We start from the raw sequence: 16,425 nt of genomic DNA, 5'->3' as shown, positions 1-16,425 counted from the left end.
AAAAAACTATCAGCCATTGTCTTCATGGAGTATGGACATTCATTTGAATTCCAGAAGGCAAAACAAAAATATAATTTCCCATCAATAAAACATTCTCATTTCAACTTCTTAGAAGAGGTAGATAGTTCAGTCCTCAAGTCTGCCATGTTAAATATGGAATTCTTCAACCTATGGGTAATTGAAAATGATGAAGATTTGGATAAATGATTTATCTAATACACGTATATTGATCTGCTACTATATTCTAGACAATGTGGTAGTTCTGGGAATAAAAACACGGCCTCGGCTCAAGATGCTCATGGCCTTCAACTAATATAACAAGTCCTGATAGATGTGTTTCGTGGTACTTTTGAAGTACAAGAACAACTACAATAACTATGGGCTATGGTTGGGCTGAGTCCCTTGGTGTTGCAGGGGATGGTATGTAAGGATTCGCCTAGTAGGTGGCATTCGAGTGGACGCTTTAAGATAATGTAGGGTTTCATCAAGCAGAGGTGCGAATGCCTCCTTGGAAGAGGGTCCTAAACATGTGAGGAGGAGCATGAAAGAACATAGAGCAGTGTGTTGGAAGTCAGGAGGTGGCAGATTAATCTGGGAAAACAGAAAAATGTCAGATCATGACATTTTTAGAAGTCCAGGCTTTTAACCTTGGCATCAAGAATTTAACATTAGTAGTTGCAACTATTAAATAAGCAAACCAAAGGTTCATAACATGCAGTACTTAAAAACATGTGTCTATATCTTTTCCATAGGGTTGTTGAAGAATTTGAATGAGATACTACACACGAAAGGAATTCATTCATTTTTTTTTTTTTTAAATCACAGGTTGAATTTTGGCATGATGTGTTTGAGGGGGTTAGAAAGAAGTTAAAATATTTTATGCATGCACAGATATAGATTTGTGAAATATATAAACAATTAAAATAAATAAATTAAAACTAAACACATTGTTTAGCACCTTGTTTTGTTTCTAGTTAATAGATCTTGGAGTTCTCCATCAACTTTTTTTGACAGCTCAGTATGTTTTCACTGAACAGAATGCTAAACTTTCCTTAATCACTTCTTTCTTGGGTGACATTTCTTTCTTTTCAAGTATTTTGTCGTTAAAAACATTTCATTCAATGACTATCCTTGTGTTTATGTCTTTGGATACGTGTACAGATAGCTATAGAATAAATTCTTAGAAATAGAATTGCTAGATAAAAGGGCTTATGAATTTTAAATTTTGATAGTTCAAACATTGCTTTCAAATAGCTTATACAATAGACTGTTGATAAGAGAATATATTCGTATAGGCTTTCTCTAAACTGCCTGCTCTTGTCCTTTGCACATATTTTTCTGTTATATGTCATTGTCACATAGATTTTTAAGAGTTCTTTAAATACTATAGTAATAGGCCATTTGTCATATGTATTTTTAATTGTTTTTCTTAGGGTTTTTTTTTTTGTTTTTTCTTCTGTTTTTTTCTGGTATTTTCTTCTGCAAAACATTTAATAGAGAATTAAATTTACTGAATGTTTCATTTATGGCTCTAGAACATTACGTCTTGCTTTTAAAAGCAAAGACAAATAAAAAATTTACATATAAATATATATAACATAACATATAAAAATTATCTTATATTTCCTTCTAGTATACTTCCATGTTTTCATGTTTAAATTTTTGATCTTCTGGGGTTTATTCATTTGTATAACAATTTTATTGAAAGATAACCACATAACATATCATTTGCCCATTTAAAGAGTGTGAATCAATGAATTTCAGTATATTCACAATGTTGCGCAACCATTTTGGGGGATTTATTTTGGTGTAAGGTATGAGAAAAAGATCCAATTAATATTTTTTCAAGTAGCTCATTAGTTTTCCATCTTTTTCACAGATGTTCTTTTCTTTGACTTAAAAAATGTTGATTACTTCTGATATATTCATATACTTCTTACGAGTGACCTCTAAGATTAGCATTATTATTTCCATTTTCCAAATGAGGGGATTAGGACTCGAGATTGTTACGTCAAATCACATTGCTTACCAACCCAAAGAAAGAATTCCAACAAGAAGATCTTCTCTGTCTTTAATTCTTGCTCTACTTTAATTCATTCAACAAGATTTACTGAGAGCCTATTACATACTAGTCCTTATGCTCAACATTAGAGTACCGAGAAGAAAGCCATGGGCACTGTCAATAAAGAGATCTAGAATGGGAACAAGACAGACAAGGAGAAAGCCAGGTGCAAGACACAGGAAAAGGTCTAGAAAGAGAGCTTTTTGCATCTAACGTCAGTCTCCCCAGATTCAACCCATCTCAATATTGAAGCAATTGTCATCCTGTTCCCAAATAAAGTGAAATGAGGTTTTTTATGTAAAGTTCATGGAATGGAGTGTGGCACACAGTAAGGACCACCTTTAAGTATTACCTATAGATATACTGATAAATACATGGATATGTCAAGGGAGAGGCTGGCCTTTTAACTTGAAGGAGTCAGAAAAAACTGCCATGTGCATTTTGCTTTGACTATGAAAATCTGGATGCATGGAAGCTCCATAGAAGCAGAGCAGGAACTTCGAGAGGTATGCTGCCCAACGTGGGGCCGACAGAGTGCTCACACCAAAGGCTCCACTGGCATTGAGTGGGGAGAACATACTAGAAGTGGGTTCTTCTTGTCATGGAGTTGAATTTTTTTTAAAGTAGTTCATCTTCTTTCTAGTGAAAAAATAAACAAGGATAGGGGAAAATGTTTGGAGGATGAAGCTTTAAAAATAACAACTCATAGCCAAAATAGAGAAATGTTCCTTTCTCAGTATAAAGTCTCTGTTTACTTAACAGACTGCACACCGGCAGGGGAGGAAGTCTCAGTGTGGGAGGGAGCCTGTATTCACCTGCTGTGAGCAAAAGTTCAGTTCAGAAACTGAGAAAGTGGAGACTTAACAATTCTCCTTTCTTCTTGTCCTTTTTCAATCGTCTCCCATAGTTTCCCATGAAGAGCTCGTTCTTGACTCTTCCAGCAAGAGTGTATTTTTCTGAGCCTCTTCTCGTTGGATACCCTGTTATTCCTAACCAGCAATTATTACTTGTCAACAATATAACGCTTGCTCTACGGCACGCATTAGGAGCTGTAGACTGTACCCTCAGGGATGGTGTATACCCCAAACTCTCAATTCAGTTCTCACACGTGTGTGTGTGTGTGTGTGTATGTTCCTTTAGGGGATGTGGAGAGGGCATATGTTGACTATTAATCATAGACATATTATGATAGGAAGACCCCAGAGCCTACCTTCCATGCAAACACATGTGTTTCATGTTTTGGTGGTGTGCATCTGAACTGCGAGGACTTCTGGGAGGATATTCAAAGCAATGAAGCTGCACTTTTCTAAGCAGTGCTGTTTAGAGGCTACAAGAAGTTTATCTTGATATACTCTTACGAATAAAATCACTCTGTTTTTCAATGGGAGCAACTTAGTTGGTCTAAGCACTTTAGCGAATCCACTATTTGTATAATAAGTAAAAATTATGTACTTTGATGACTCTGATGATAGTTTTGTTAAATTATCCAAATGTTGCCTGAGTCTCAATGACTGGCCAATTATGTGGTAACTATGGGTCTCTCACTAGCATTTTTACAAGGTGAAAAGGCTTGCCACGTGAGCTAGTGAAAAAGTGATTTGTCAACCTACAATCTGGCACAAATCTATGTGGACTTTGAAAATGAGATAGATACTTGTCACCTGCCTGATGCAAAGAAACTCTTCAGTGTCTACTGAGGTCATTATGCATTGTGGTCAGGGCTTCATTTTCAAAGTCTAGCCAAAATACTCTATACTAACTTCAAGGAGCAAGTCAGACTAGAGCTCAGTTTCAGTGGGTATGGATGGATCGCTGGCATCAGAAATGGGGTGATTACTACAAATCTGGAGGTAACATGACTGTAAAAGACAAAATTAGTCTAAATCCATGAGGTGCTCCTGAGGCTGAGAAGCACGTGGGGTATGGAAAAACAAGATTTATTTTTAAAGGAAGCACACAGCTCCAGTTATAGATCAGGAGTAGTTTATCAAGCAGACCAGCCTATGACTCCCGCTGTGAGACGTGACAGCCTGCAGTGATGAACTTCTCTACGGATTATGTCAGTCTGGTTTTCAGAGCACCTCAAAATCCCCTTGTGGGGAGCCTTGTTCTGCTACTTATCCTCTTCAAATGTGGTCCATTTGCACTTAAGTAATGGGGGAAAGAACTAGACTTGACAGAGCATTTGCTCGTGGCATGTTCTGGAAGTTTCTTCTCTATAAAAATAAAAGCCTGTTTTTTCAGAAGCCCTAAGGCATCTCTTCCTCCACATGGAAAATAAAGAGCTCTAATCAGGGTGTGCAGACCAAACTCTCACTTGTATATCTTCAAAAATATGCCTTACAAAATGTAAGGTTACCCATTAGCATCTCTTCATATAAAAGGAAACTGATAAATGGAAACTGAGAAAACCCAGGGGATCAACATAAGACATTTAATTTAGCTGTCCTGAAAAAAAGTACAATATGGTTTTTAAAAGGTAACAAATTAAGATGCTATTCAAAATCAATAGTGGCAAGATTGGATGTATTTAAAGAGCTTCTTTGTCTTCAACAGTACAAAATCTCTCAGCATGTGCTCAAAATGCTGAGAATCCATAAATATTTATATGATCAAGAGGTTTACATATGCAGCTCTGAAGTATGGAAGAAAGTGATGAAGATGGAAACTGTAAGTGATATATCTTGAAAGATGCAAAATTTAAAATGAAAGTTGTTTAGACTCTTGAGTCCAGCTGCCTGGGTTCAAACCTTGATGCCACTATTTACTAACTTTGTGACCTTGAACCAATTACTTAAACTCTGTGTGTCTGAATGAGTATATAGACAGAAACACCACATTGTACTGTCAGTTGCAATTAAGCCATTGGGATTTGATGGTTGTTTGATACAGCAGTTAGCCCATGTAAATTAAAAAAGAAATTGGTACTGGAAGTGAATACTGCCATGAAAAATGTTTATTCCTAATGCCAGGTAGGAAGAAAACATAGCAAGCTAGGGAGCCCTGTTACAACATTGCAAACTATCTGCTCTGAAAGAACTTGGCAGGTAGACTACATGCCTGGGGAGGTGGTCAGAATGAGACCAATAGTGTGTAGTGGACACTCTGGCAGCCATTGGTAAGGTGTTGCAAGAAAGATGTGAGATTGGGCAAGAACTGAATGGTTCTCAAGCAAAAATGGAAGGGAATGGAGCAAGATCAAAGATAAATGGCCTTATAAGATTGGAAGAACCAACAGTTTTTGGCCATGAAATATTAAGAGATGAAATGTAAAAGGGTCTTGAGCATGGAAGACCAAGTAAAACTTCTTTGTTTACGAAGTGACTCCATCTTGTGGCAAAGGGTGACAGCAGAAGGGTATGTCCTCACCATCCCAACTAATTATTTCAAGTAGTCTCAAGCGAGTCACCATTAAGTCATGAGGGAAAAGCCGAAGCACTAAGAGGCAAATAAGAATATCAGGCTCGTTGGCGAGGACATGAGGAAAAGCAAACCCTGGCACATTGTTGTTGAATATGTAAATTACTAAAACCATTATGGAAGTACTACAGAGGACCCCGCCCAAAATTAGAAATATAATTATCATTTGATCCAATAATCCCACTACTGTGTATATATCCAAAGAAGATGAAATCAACATGTTGAAGAGATATCTGCACTCCCAAGTTCATTGTAGCATTATTCACAATAGCCAAGATATGGAATCAACCTGGGTGACCATCAACAGATGAGTAGAAAAAAGAAAATGTGGAATATATGTACAACGGAATGCTATTCACCCTTTAACAAGAAGGAAATCCTGTCATTTGCAACAACATGGATGAACTTGGAGGACATTATGTTAGACATTGCTCCCAAATGACCAAAGGGCTATAAGAAATGTAATTCTATAGCACCCTGCTTTACAGATTTGAATCATTTCCAACTGGCATGATTAGTAAAGGAACAAATAGTATGTAGCATTTAATGTGGGTCTCAAAACGTTGACTGAGTGAGAAGGAAAGAAATTTGAGGAATTTCCAGAAAGATTAAATGGTATCAGAAAGGCAAAGAGGTGGGAGAAGAGAAGCCCTGTTCAGGGAATCTTGAGTGATCTAGTTGGTAGAGTTCGCTATTTGTAAAGACAGAAACTGGCAAAGAGGGCTGAGTCAGACTGTGAAGAGTGGTTAATAAAAGGCTCCTGAGATGAAACGGGAGATAATGTGTAAGGGAAGACCATTAAGAGCTTACCAGTGGGTGAAACGATCATGTAAACACTTTTGTTGTGACTAATTTGGCATCAGTGCACAAAGGAGAGTGGGGGAGAGAGAAGAGTCTGGAAGAGACGGCAGGTAGGAGGAAGGGGAGAGAAGACATGAGACAGCACCCTGGTGATAAAGAGAAATCAGGGCTGTTCTGAAAATCCTTTGTTGATCTGAAGGAAAAATCAACAGATTTTGGTGAATGATCCTGGGTGTTGGCAATGAGGAAGGATTTAAAGACTCCTCTGGAACTGTATGTTAGGATGGATGAAAAGATGATAAAAGAAAGCGAGAAATTAGCAGAAAGAGGGAAATTCAGAGATTTGTCATTTGCTAGTAGAAGAAAACAACTTCCCTTAAAAATGATTGAGCTAAAATTTCACGAGACTAAGTCAAGACGACTACAGAAAATTGATAACGTGGGTCTGAAACTTGAGAGAGGGACAGTGCTAAATATATCAATTTGATGAGTTTTTTTTTTTTCCCCACTTACTAAGAGTGGGCATCTTTTCAAATAAATTTGTTAAAATATACCTCATCCTTTAAATGGGTGCCTGGTATTTCACTGTGTTCACATGTATTTAAGGACTCTTATTATAGGCATTTATATTATTTCTAATTTTCAGCTACAACAAACAATGTGCAATTATTCCTATACATATATTTTCTACACTTACAAAAGTATGCAGAAAAAAAATCCTTACACATACAATAGCAGAATCAAGGGGTATAAACATTTAACCATTTACTAAGTATTGCCAAAACGCCTTCCAAAAAGGTTATACCAATTTACACTGCCCACATGAAAGCATAAAATATCCAGAAATACAGATTTTGGAGATATCTGAATAGAAATCATTGAAACTGGAAAAGCGAGTGAGTTCACTAGGGAAGAAAGAGAGAGACAGAGACAGAGAGAAAGAAGGAGAGAGAAAGAGAGATGAGAGAAACAGATTGAGAGAGAGAAAGAGGGAGAGATTGAGAGAAAGAGAGGGTAAGAGAGAGAGGAAGAGAGATTAAGAGAAAGAGAATGGGAGAGAGACTGAGGAAGAGAAAGATTGAGAGAAGGGGAAAGAGAAAGAGAGATTGAGGGAGAGAAACATTGAAAGAGAGAGGGAGAGAGCAAAGGAGGAAGGGGTGAGAAACTGTCAGAGGGAGGCAATTTGGGAGCGACAGCATCTCCAGCATGAGAGGACGAGGTGAAATGGTCCAATCAAGAGGACAAATGGTTGAACGGTCAGAGGTGTGGCTGGACAGGAGCAACCAAGATGTTAAATGTCAGAAGGTCTAAAGGAATAGATGGTAGAATGAGACAGACTAAGGGAGGGACTGAGGGAGGGAGGGAAGGAGAGAGTAATGAAAACAGATGAATGCAGAATCAATATCATCACAGGACAGAAATACCTTTTTCTAACTCAAGGATATGAGAAGAAATAAATGTGAATGCAGAAATTCTGAGAGGTTAATTCTTTAGTAAACAAATGTGATATTATTTGCAGAGAATATGGGAAGGTAGCCTGAGGCTGGAGCCTCCAGGAACTCAGAAGCATCGGTGAAAGCTGCTAGGGCCCTGGATGGGCTAAGGCACAAACTCCTTAGCAATGCCCTTGGGTTTCCGGCCCTCGTCCAATCTCTTCAAGAGTCCATTTCTTACTGCCCACCTTGCAGTTTATACTGCAGGATACTTGTGAACAAAGGCAAGTTTTTCAGAACACCTGCCCGTGCTGTCTGCTTGGATCACCACTGCCCACCCCACCTCACCCACATCCTGCCCTTGGATGTGTCCTTCTCATCCTTCATGGCACAGACTGGGTCCAGGGAAACTTCTTTGCAGTTCCACTATGCTCTACTCTTCCCTCCTTTGGGTTATATGCTTTTTCTCTGTGCTGTGAGACTGTCCTTTATATCAGACTTTTTCTGTAAAAGACCACAGGACAACTATTTTAGGCTTTGTGGGGCCATTACAGTCTCTGTGGCATCTACTCAACTCTGATGTGTGTTTTTTTTTGTTTGTTTGTTTTTGTTTGTTTTGAGATGGAGTCTCGCTCTGATGTTTTCATGCAAAAGCAGCTGTGAACAAAATGTAACCAATGATTACGACTGTATTTATTTATTTATTTTGTAAATAAATAAAACTTTATTTACAAAAGCAGTAACAGGCCAAATTTGTCCTGTCGCCTACACTTGCCCCCCCGCCCGCCGCCTTCTATCACTGTTCTACATTCAGTGAGTTTATTGAGCACTGATAAAGTGTAGATGTGTGTTCCCTCCAAATCTCACATTGAAATTTGATGGCAGTGCTGGAGGTGGGGCCTGGTGGGAGGTGTTCGGGGTGGATCCCTCACAACTGGTTTGGTGCCATCTTTCCATAATGAGTGAGTTCTTCCTCTTTCAGTTCATGGGAGAGCAGGTTGTTTAAGGAGCCTGGCGTCTCTCTTGCTCTCTCCTTTGCCATGTGAAACGCCTGCTGTCTCTTTGCCTTCCACCATGAGTAAAAGCTTCCTCAGGCCTCACCAGAAGTAGATGCTGGCTCCACGCTTCTTGCACAGCTTGCAAAACCCTGAGCCAAATAAAACCTCTTTTCTTTATAAATTACCTGGTGTCAGGTATTCCTTTATAGCAGCACAAAATGGACTAACACAAGCCCCGACCACAGCCCCTACTAGTTGATAAGAATATAGTAATGACCAGGACAGCAATGTGTCTTTCTCAAAAGGAGCTTACAACATATGCGGGCAGAAGATACTTTTTAAAACACAAAATAAAAAAAAGAAACAAAGTTGTAATTAGGGTATGAAGGGAAATGCATGGTATTTTAATATGCTATGGTAGTGAAAACCAGGGACTCTCTGTGGAAGGGAAGTTTGAAATGGTGAGGGACATCCACATGGACCTTAGCGAATTGTGGACCTGGAGCTCAGAGAAACACTGGGGTCTGGAGAAGCAGCTTTGGGGGTTGACAAGGGAGCCTGCCTGAGTGCACAGAGGGAGAGGAGAGATGGCATCTTGGGGGAAGACAGCCTAAGAGAAAGATGAGCCTGTAAAAGACACACAGAGCAGGGGGAGGTAGAAGAAAGCACTGAGGAGGAGGGGTGTCCCAGGTCAAGAGGAGGCATCAATTGTGTTGATGTCTAAAGAAGTCAAGGAAGAGAAGCATGGATTTGAAGACCAGACTGAGATCGTATCCAGTTTTTTGTTTTTGTTTTTGTTTGTTTCTTTGTTTTTGTTTTGTTTTCAGCAGGGTTGGGCAGCCTGGGGATCAAAGTGAAGAAAGTAGACAGTGGATGTGGCTCAAGGTGGATGACTGACTCTCTAAGTATGGAGAAAACTTGAGGGCATAGAAATTCTAGAAGGTAGTCTTGCAGTGACTTATTATGGGGCTTAGGATGAAACCAGAGGAAAATGAAATCAGAAAACTGTTTATGATAAAAGAATAGAAAGTATTATAGTAAGTATCAAAGACCAAGTAGGCTCAGAAAGAACAAGGGGTGGGAGAAGTGGAGGTTACAGAAATTATAGTCCTAGAGAGGGAGCTTCTAATCTAAGATACTGCTGGTAGTAGAGTTCCTGGAGGTGGCATCTACTCTACTCTACATCTATTCTACTAATGTAGAGGTAAAACTAAATAATGGAAATGTAAAAGCTTAAGAACGCTGAGACCACAGTGCCTATCCTTATAACAAAGCACAATATTAAACAAACAGTTGACTAACAATTGACAAAAGGCCTATTTTGAAAAATTACCCAGGACTCATTTGTTTCTGACTCTTCAACGACCTCCCAACTTTGAGCTGTTTTCCTCTGCCGATGATTCTGAACAAATGCAATGATCTGAAGGTTACAAGAATGGGATTGATGATCTCACCAGAAGGACAGCATGTTTCTCTCATGCCCAACCTTCCTTCTGCCCACCTGTCAACATGCAAAGCCAATGGCCTTGGGCAAAACTCTACAATTATATGTTAGTGTTCTTTAACTGTTGCGAGCTATGGGTCAAGGCAAATGCGCTAAAAATATATCATGATAACCCGCAAAAATGTCATTCCTCTTAGAGAAGGCAGTGTTTAGATAGAAAATGAAAGAAAAAATGGAAGAAAATTAAAAAAAATAGGAGAAATTTTTAAGATATGGCCAGAGGATCATCATCTCAGAGTTATTCTGAAAAAATGGAGATAAAAACCAGGTTGGATGATTCATTTAGAGGGATTGTATTTCAAGTGGAAATGACTTTTGGTCCATTAACTTGAGAACGGTTGGTATGAGACTGAAAGCCAGTCTATCTTCCCTGAGAGTTTGAGGAATAAATGCACGGAGCAATTTAGCAGCAGTTTAGAAATGTAAAGTTCTTAGAAGGCATGTTCCCAGTCAAGCAGACCTTGCTGAAGAAGCTGGAAAGTATGATTGCAGGAAAAAAGTTTCAGTTCCCCGCTTTTCTTAGCTAAAATCCGTATTTCACTTTGTTGCTATTACTGTCTTTTTAAAATTTGGAACATAAAGGAATCTATGAAAGGAAGCCGACCAACAGTGGTGCCCAGTGGATAGACTTCCAGTGAAATGGGGGGACAAAAGCAAAAAGGATTCTTTTTGTGTAAAGAAGTCCATGCTTGTTGAACACAAAGAAAGGAGAGAGTATTTCTCTCAGGCAGTATCATCAGGGCTTTTTAAGATTGAGACAGAAAAGTCATTCTCCTTCAGAGACCTGCCTTGTGGAGGCATTAAATCCCTTACTACTACGGGGTGGAAGTGGCTGTTACACATCAGCAGGTCATCCATACACATCTATTTCCACTTCCAACCCCTCGCAGGATGAAGGCCCTCCCAGAGTCCTCTAATCACATCCCTGGCACAAAGCCAAGAGGAACCTCACTTTCTCTTCCTCCCTCTTTTTTTGCAGCCTCCACAGGTGAACCTCAGCTTTACAAGAGTCACCATGAGCCTGCCTCCAAATCCTGGTGACAGAGGACAGTTAATTGATACACCCTTTACTCACCCAGAAGAATTCACACCCTCTCCATTTATGCTGGTGCAAATGGTTATTGCGGAAATTACAGAGGAAATGTTAGATCGGCCTATGGAAAAGATGTGTCTGGACTTCAGTTTGAATCATGTAGTCATATTATGTCCAATTGTCTTTCTTAAGCTGTCTGTCACACAAGAGTAAGACTCCATGCTACCCCTTGCTATTTACTTTTTTCACATCAGGGAGCTGATAGCCAAAAGAGTTCTTAAGCCAAGGACTCTTTATATATTTTCTTTTATATATTTTCTAATAAATAGAACAAGCCTTAACATGTCCTCTTTTCATATACTTTTGGGTGCTAAAGTGGTAAGAAAGGAGGTTAGAGTTGGTTATTACAGATGCTTCTGTCAGAATGTGTAAAACACACTTCTGGGTTTGAATGGTTTGCCAAAGGGAGATGAAATTCTACACTTCTATAGATAATGATCCACTTAAGTTTGCTTGTTCAGTTTATACAGTTTAAGAGCTAAAGTAAGTCCCTAGAGGAAAATTCTCTAATGGTTGTGCCTACTCAAATATCCAGCTGAAAGGAGATTCGATCAATCTTTTAAAATGCCCACATCAAGTATATACCATTGGGAAGAATACCACAGTTATTCACTTTTTGTTTAAATGTTTTGGAATTACACAGACACAGTAATTACAAAGTTTGTCTCCGCTCTTCTTAGATGAACAGATTCTGTTAACTGAAATGAAGGCAAATGAATGAAGAGAGTTCCATGTTACATATCTGAGAGCAGAGTCTCTGTTTTTGATACACCGACCATTGTTTCTCTGTAAAAAAATACAATTAATACTTCATCTGCTCATTAACTCAGTTCTAGTTGAATACTATCTTTTAGTCCATTGTATATGGCAGACTTTATGTTAGGCACGAAGGACATAAAGATTCACTGATTCCTTCACGCAGTAAATATTGAGTTGGAATCTCCTATGTTCCAGGCACTGAGTTAAGTGCTGAAGGTTTAACAGTGAGCCACACAGACACAGTTTTGCCTTCCTGCAGGGGACAGTTTAGTCAGGAAGCAGATATTAAACACACATATACACTCACAATGATAAAATAAAATAAAGCTGTTAATTTGATAAATGCCGAGAAGAAAAAGAATGGGGCTTATGAGAGAGTACAACAAGGGGTGCAACTTAAACGAGGGGGCAGGAGGGTATCTGAGAAGCCCGCTGGGAGGGAGTGATTTTTTTTTTTTTTTTTTTTTTTTTTTGAGATGGAATCTCGCTCTGTCTCTAGACTGGAGTGCAGTGGCATGATCTCAGCTCACTGCAATATCCGCCTCCCCAGTTCAAGCGATTCCCCTGCCTCAGCCTCCCGAGTAATTGGTACCTCAGGCATATGCCATCATGCCTGGCTAATATTTTTTGTACTTTTAGTAGAGACAGGGTTTCACTATGTTGGCCAGGATGGTCTTGATCTCTTGACCACGTGATCCGCCCACCTCAGCCTCCCAAAGTGCTGGGATTATAGGTGTGAGCCACTGAGCCCAGCCGAGGGACTGACATTTAATCTCAAACTAAATAACTAGGAATTAGCCAGGAAAAAAGTTGAGGAGAGTGTGCCAAGAAGAGAGACATGCATGTGGGCCTTGGAAGCCAAAAATAATAATAATAATAATAACAACAACAATAATAATAATGCTTGAGGAGTCGGAGAAGCTGAAAGAAGGCTGACATCCTGGAACCCTGTGACCCCAGGCACAGTGGCCCTGGATGAGGCTGGAGAGCTGGGAGCACACAGTGGCCACAGGCCACAGCAAGAGGTCTTAATTCCCCCAGTCAAGTGACATCAGAGCAGTTTTCAGAGAGGAGTGACCAAGATTTGTGTTTCTCTTATTCTTTTCTTAAAATGTTTATAAATGTATAGGGTACAAATGCAGTGTTGTTACATGCATAGATTGCTTAGGGGTCAAATCAGGGCTTTCATGTATTCATGGATTTGTATTTTTCTCTGCCCTCAAGGAACTCACAGGGGAAATTTCCTTAAGTCTCTATAGCAGGATGAAAAGAAAATTCACATTTCTTAACCTGGCAAAGCCTTGTGCACACAAAACCAAAACAAAATGTGCCATACAATGTTTAGGGTCTATCATGGCCATTGAAATGCCTGAAGTAAAGACAATGCCTTTCTTTCCCTCTTCCTCTTATAAATAACCTTAATCCACTTACTATCCTTTCAGTGACACTTTTCCAATACAGAGTGTTGGAATTCCAATAACTAAACTAATGACCTAGGAATTTTCATGTTGACTTCTCACAGGAATTCCCATCATTCACTTGTTAGAACTGATCAAGTTCTTACTAGGTCCTAAACACTTTGCTACTTAGTGAAGGTCCCTTACTTTCCATGAGCTTTCAGTCAAGCAGAGGCAAATATGAGACAAGAGACATGGACAAGGTAATCTCCAATTGTAGTATGTTCTACTAGAAAATAGAGAGTAGCAAGTAGGGGGCAATTTTAGTTTCCTTGTGGTTAAGGGCGTAGCATTGAAATGAAGGCCTGAGTGACAAGATGCTTGGAGATACTCCAGACTTCATTTTTAAAAGAGAAAATTTTAAAGTGTTCTTCATGAGGGTAAGAGGTGGTTATTTTCATGGTTGGTTCCAAGGTTAGGAAAAAGTGTCCTAGTTTTGAAATCCAGTAAGGGAGACCAACAGATGCAAAGCATTGTGCCAAGCAATGCAAGAAACTTGCAATGAAAAAGTAGAATTAAAAGTGGCCTAAACACTCCCTTCCTCTTAGAATCACCAGCCTTTTCATGCTGAATTTGGAGTTGCAGCTGTTAGGAGAGTAATGCTACCCGTGGAAGCCAGTTCACAAACGAGGTCTGTGAGCAGAGTCAATGGAAGATGGCAGGACTTCTCAGCCCACATTCAAAACAATCAATCCTGTTTTATTAAATACACCCTTCTTTTAAGATTACAACTCACTGGCAGTTCTTTTGTCTCTTTCTTTCTTATTTTGTCTTCTTTTACTTGGACAGTCTTTACCTTGAGTTCACCATATAATTTCTACTTTCTAACATCATTTCATGCTTCTCAATCTCTTCTAACCTCACTCAATAAAATACGGTGAATATGTAACCACGAAGTTAAATACCAGTTTGTTTCTTGAAACTCTTACATATAAGTACTGATTTAGAAGTGCACTTTAATTTTTTTCTTTTGATTATGCTAAAATCTGAAAAGTGCAATGATTTGGCACTGTACAGCAATAGGTAGCATTCATTGTGTAACTAGTAACAGGCACTGGACCAGCAAGGAACAGGCTTTTGTTCCTGACCCCACTCTGTTAATATATGGTCTGCAACCTTGGAAAAATCACCTAACCTTTCCGTAATTCCATTTCCTCATATGCAAACAGAGAGGTTGGATCAAATCACTGGTTTTCAACCTATTTTTAGAAGTGGGATCCTCTTAATAAATGAAATTATATGTGATGCTGCAATTATAAAACAGAATCAATGTCCTCTGCTCTAGAAGAATTGGAAGGGTGTCCAAAGACCCACTCCCTTTGCCTTCTTTCAAGGCAACTCCTCAGCCGCTTCCACGAAAAGTCCCACAAGGCACAACTTGAAAACTACTGGCCTAAGTTTCAGATGTGATTCCAGTTCTAAAATAATGATTCAGTGACTTTTTAAGTGCAAATAGGACAATAAGAGCCTCCCAAATGAAATGCAGAATTAACATTTTGTAGACTTACTAACTTCAACAAGAAGGTAAAAGTGTTCACTCTTTTACTTTAATTACTAAGATCCGCTTCTGGTGACCAGACTTCTTAAAATACTGTTATTTTTTTCTTCATCTCAGCACCAACCTCATAGGTTAGGTGATTCAACTCCACCACCAACACTAAGAACAGTAATATAGTACCAATGAAAGCTAACCTTTATTGAGTTCTTACTCGGTGCTAACAAGCATAGTCTTGGTACTAGATATCTAATCACTACAACTCCATGAGAAAGGTACTGTTGTAATAGAAAAAAAAATTGAGGCCCAGAGAGATTACGTGACTATGCAAAATCACACTGTAATTGGTGGCAGACCTCCACACTTCTAATAGTGTGGAGAACACTGACAGTCTGGCTGCAGAGTCTCGTGTCTCCAGTCTCTGCTATGCCTGATTCCATGTTGCCCAACCCTCTAAGAGGCCTCTCTGGGACTCCCCTAACTCCAGTGGATATGAAGACAGTGTGGAGTACCATGCCCTGGTTGATTCTCACGTTGTTCCTACACTGAGCCTTTGAAAGTTGCTACAACTCTTTATTCCACAGGTTGCAAAGTCTTTTCAATGGCCAAGTGCATGGTACCAATCCTGGGATAAAGACTTGGCAGCTTGGTACCAGGTTCATCAATTAAAGACTCCACTGCTCTTGCATCTTCTTCCTATGCCCCTGTAGTGAGCCATTCATCTGCTCACAGTTAAGTATCCCTTCTGTTTCTCCATGTACCATTCCACACTGCCACTTCTTCTGAGATTAAGACGGGGTTAACATGCACCCACAGACAGCGCTTATTACCTCTACCTCTCTCACTTGGCAGTTATCTAATTTATACTGATATAAGCCTTACATGTTTATGTAACTGTTTTCCTTTCTTCCAATAGATTACATACTCTCAGATAACAGCACTGAGTCATGTTTTACCCTATATCCCTAAAGCCTAGGGCGATGGTTAATATTGAATGTCAACTTGATTGAATTGAAGGATGCAAAGTATTATTCCTGGGTGTGTCTGTGAGGGTGTTGTCAAAGGAGATTAACATTTGAGTCAATGGACTGGAAGATGGAGATCCATCCTCAATCTGGATGGGCACCATCTAATCAGCTGCCAGCATGGTTAGGACAAAAGCAGGCAGAGGAACATGGAAGGACTAGACTGGCTAAGTCTTCTGGCCTCCATCTTTCTCCTGTGCTGGATGCTTCCTGCCCTCGAACATTAGACTCCAAGTTCTTCAGTTTTTAGACTCATAGACCTACACCAGTGGTTTTCCAGGGGCTCTCAGGCCATCAGCCACAGACTGAAGGTTGCACTGTCAGCTTCCCTACTTTTGAGGTTTTTGCACTTGGACTGGCTTCCTTGCTCCTCAGCTT

The 16,425-nt window shown here is 39.5% G+C and overlaps 1 protein-coding gene across 16 annotated transcripts in view; it reads right to left on the bottom strand.

Annotated features, from left to right (window-relative positions):
• LOC105489041 (estrogen receptor 1) overlaps positions 1–16,425 on the bottom strand; it is a 432,743-nt gene that overhangs the window by 41,251 nt on the left and 375,067 nt on the right. The window lies entirely within an intron of this gene.

This window comes from Macaca nemestrina, chromosome 5, assembly GCF_043159975.1.
Source record: "Macaca nemestrina isolate mMacNem1 chromosome 5, mMacNem.hap1, whole genome shotgun sequence".
Classification (NCBI taxonomy): domain Eukaryota; kingdom Metazoa; phylum Chordata; class Mammalia; order Primates; family Cercopithecidae; genus Macaca; species Macaca nemestrina.
The sequence above is the reverse complement of the archived record's forward strand: the minus strand, read 5'-3'. Positions and strand labels throughout refer to the sequence as shown.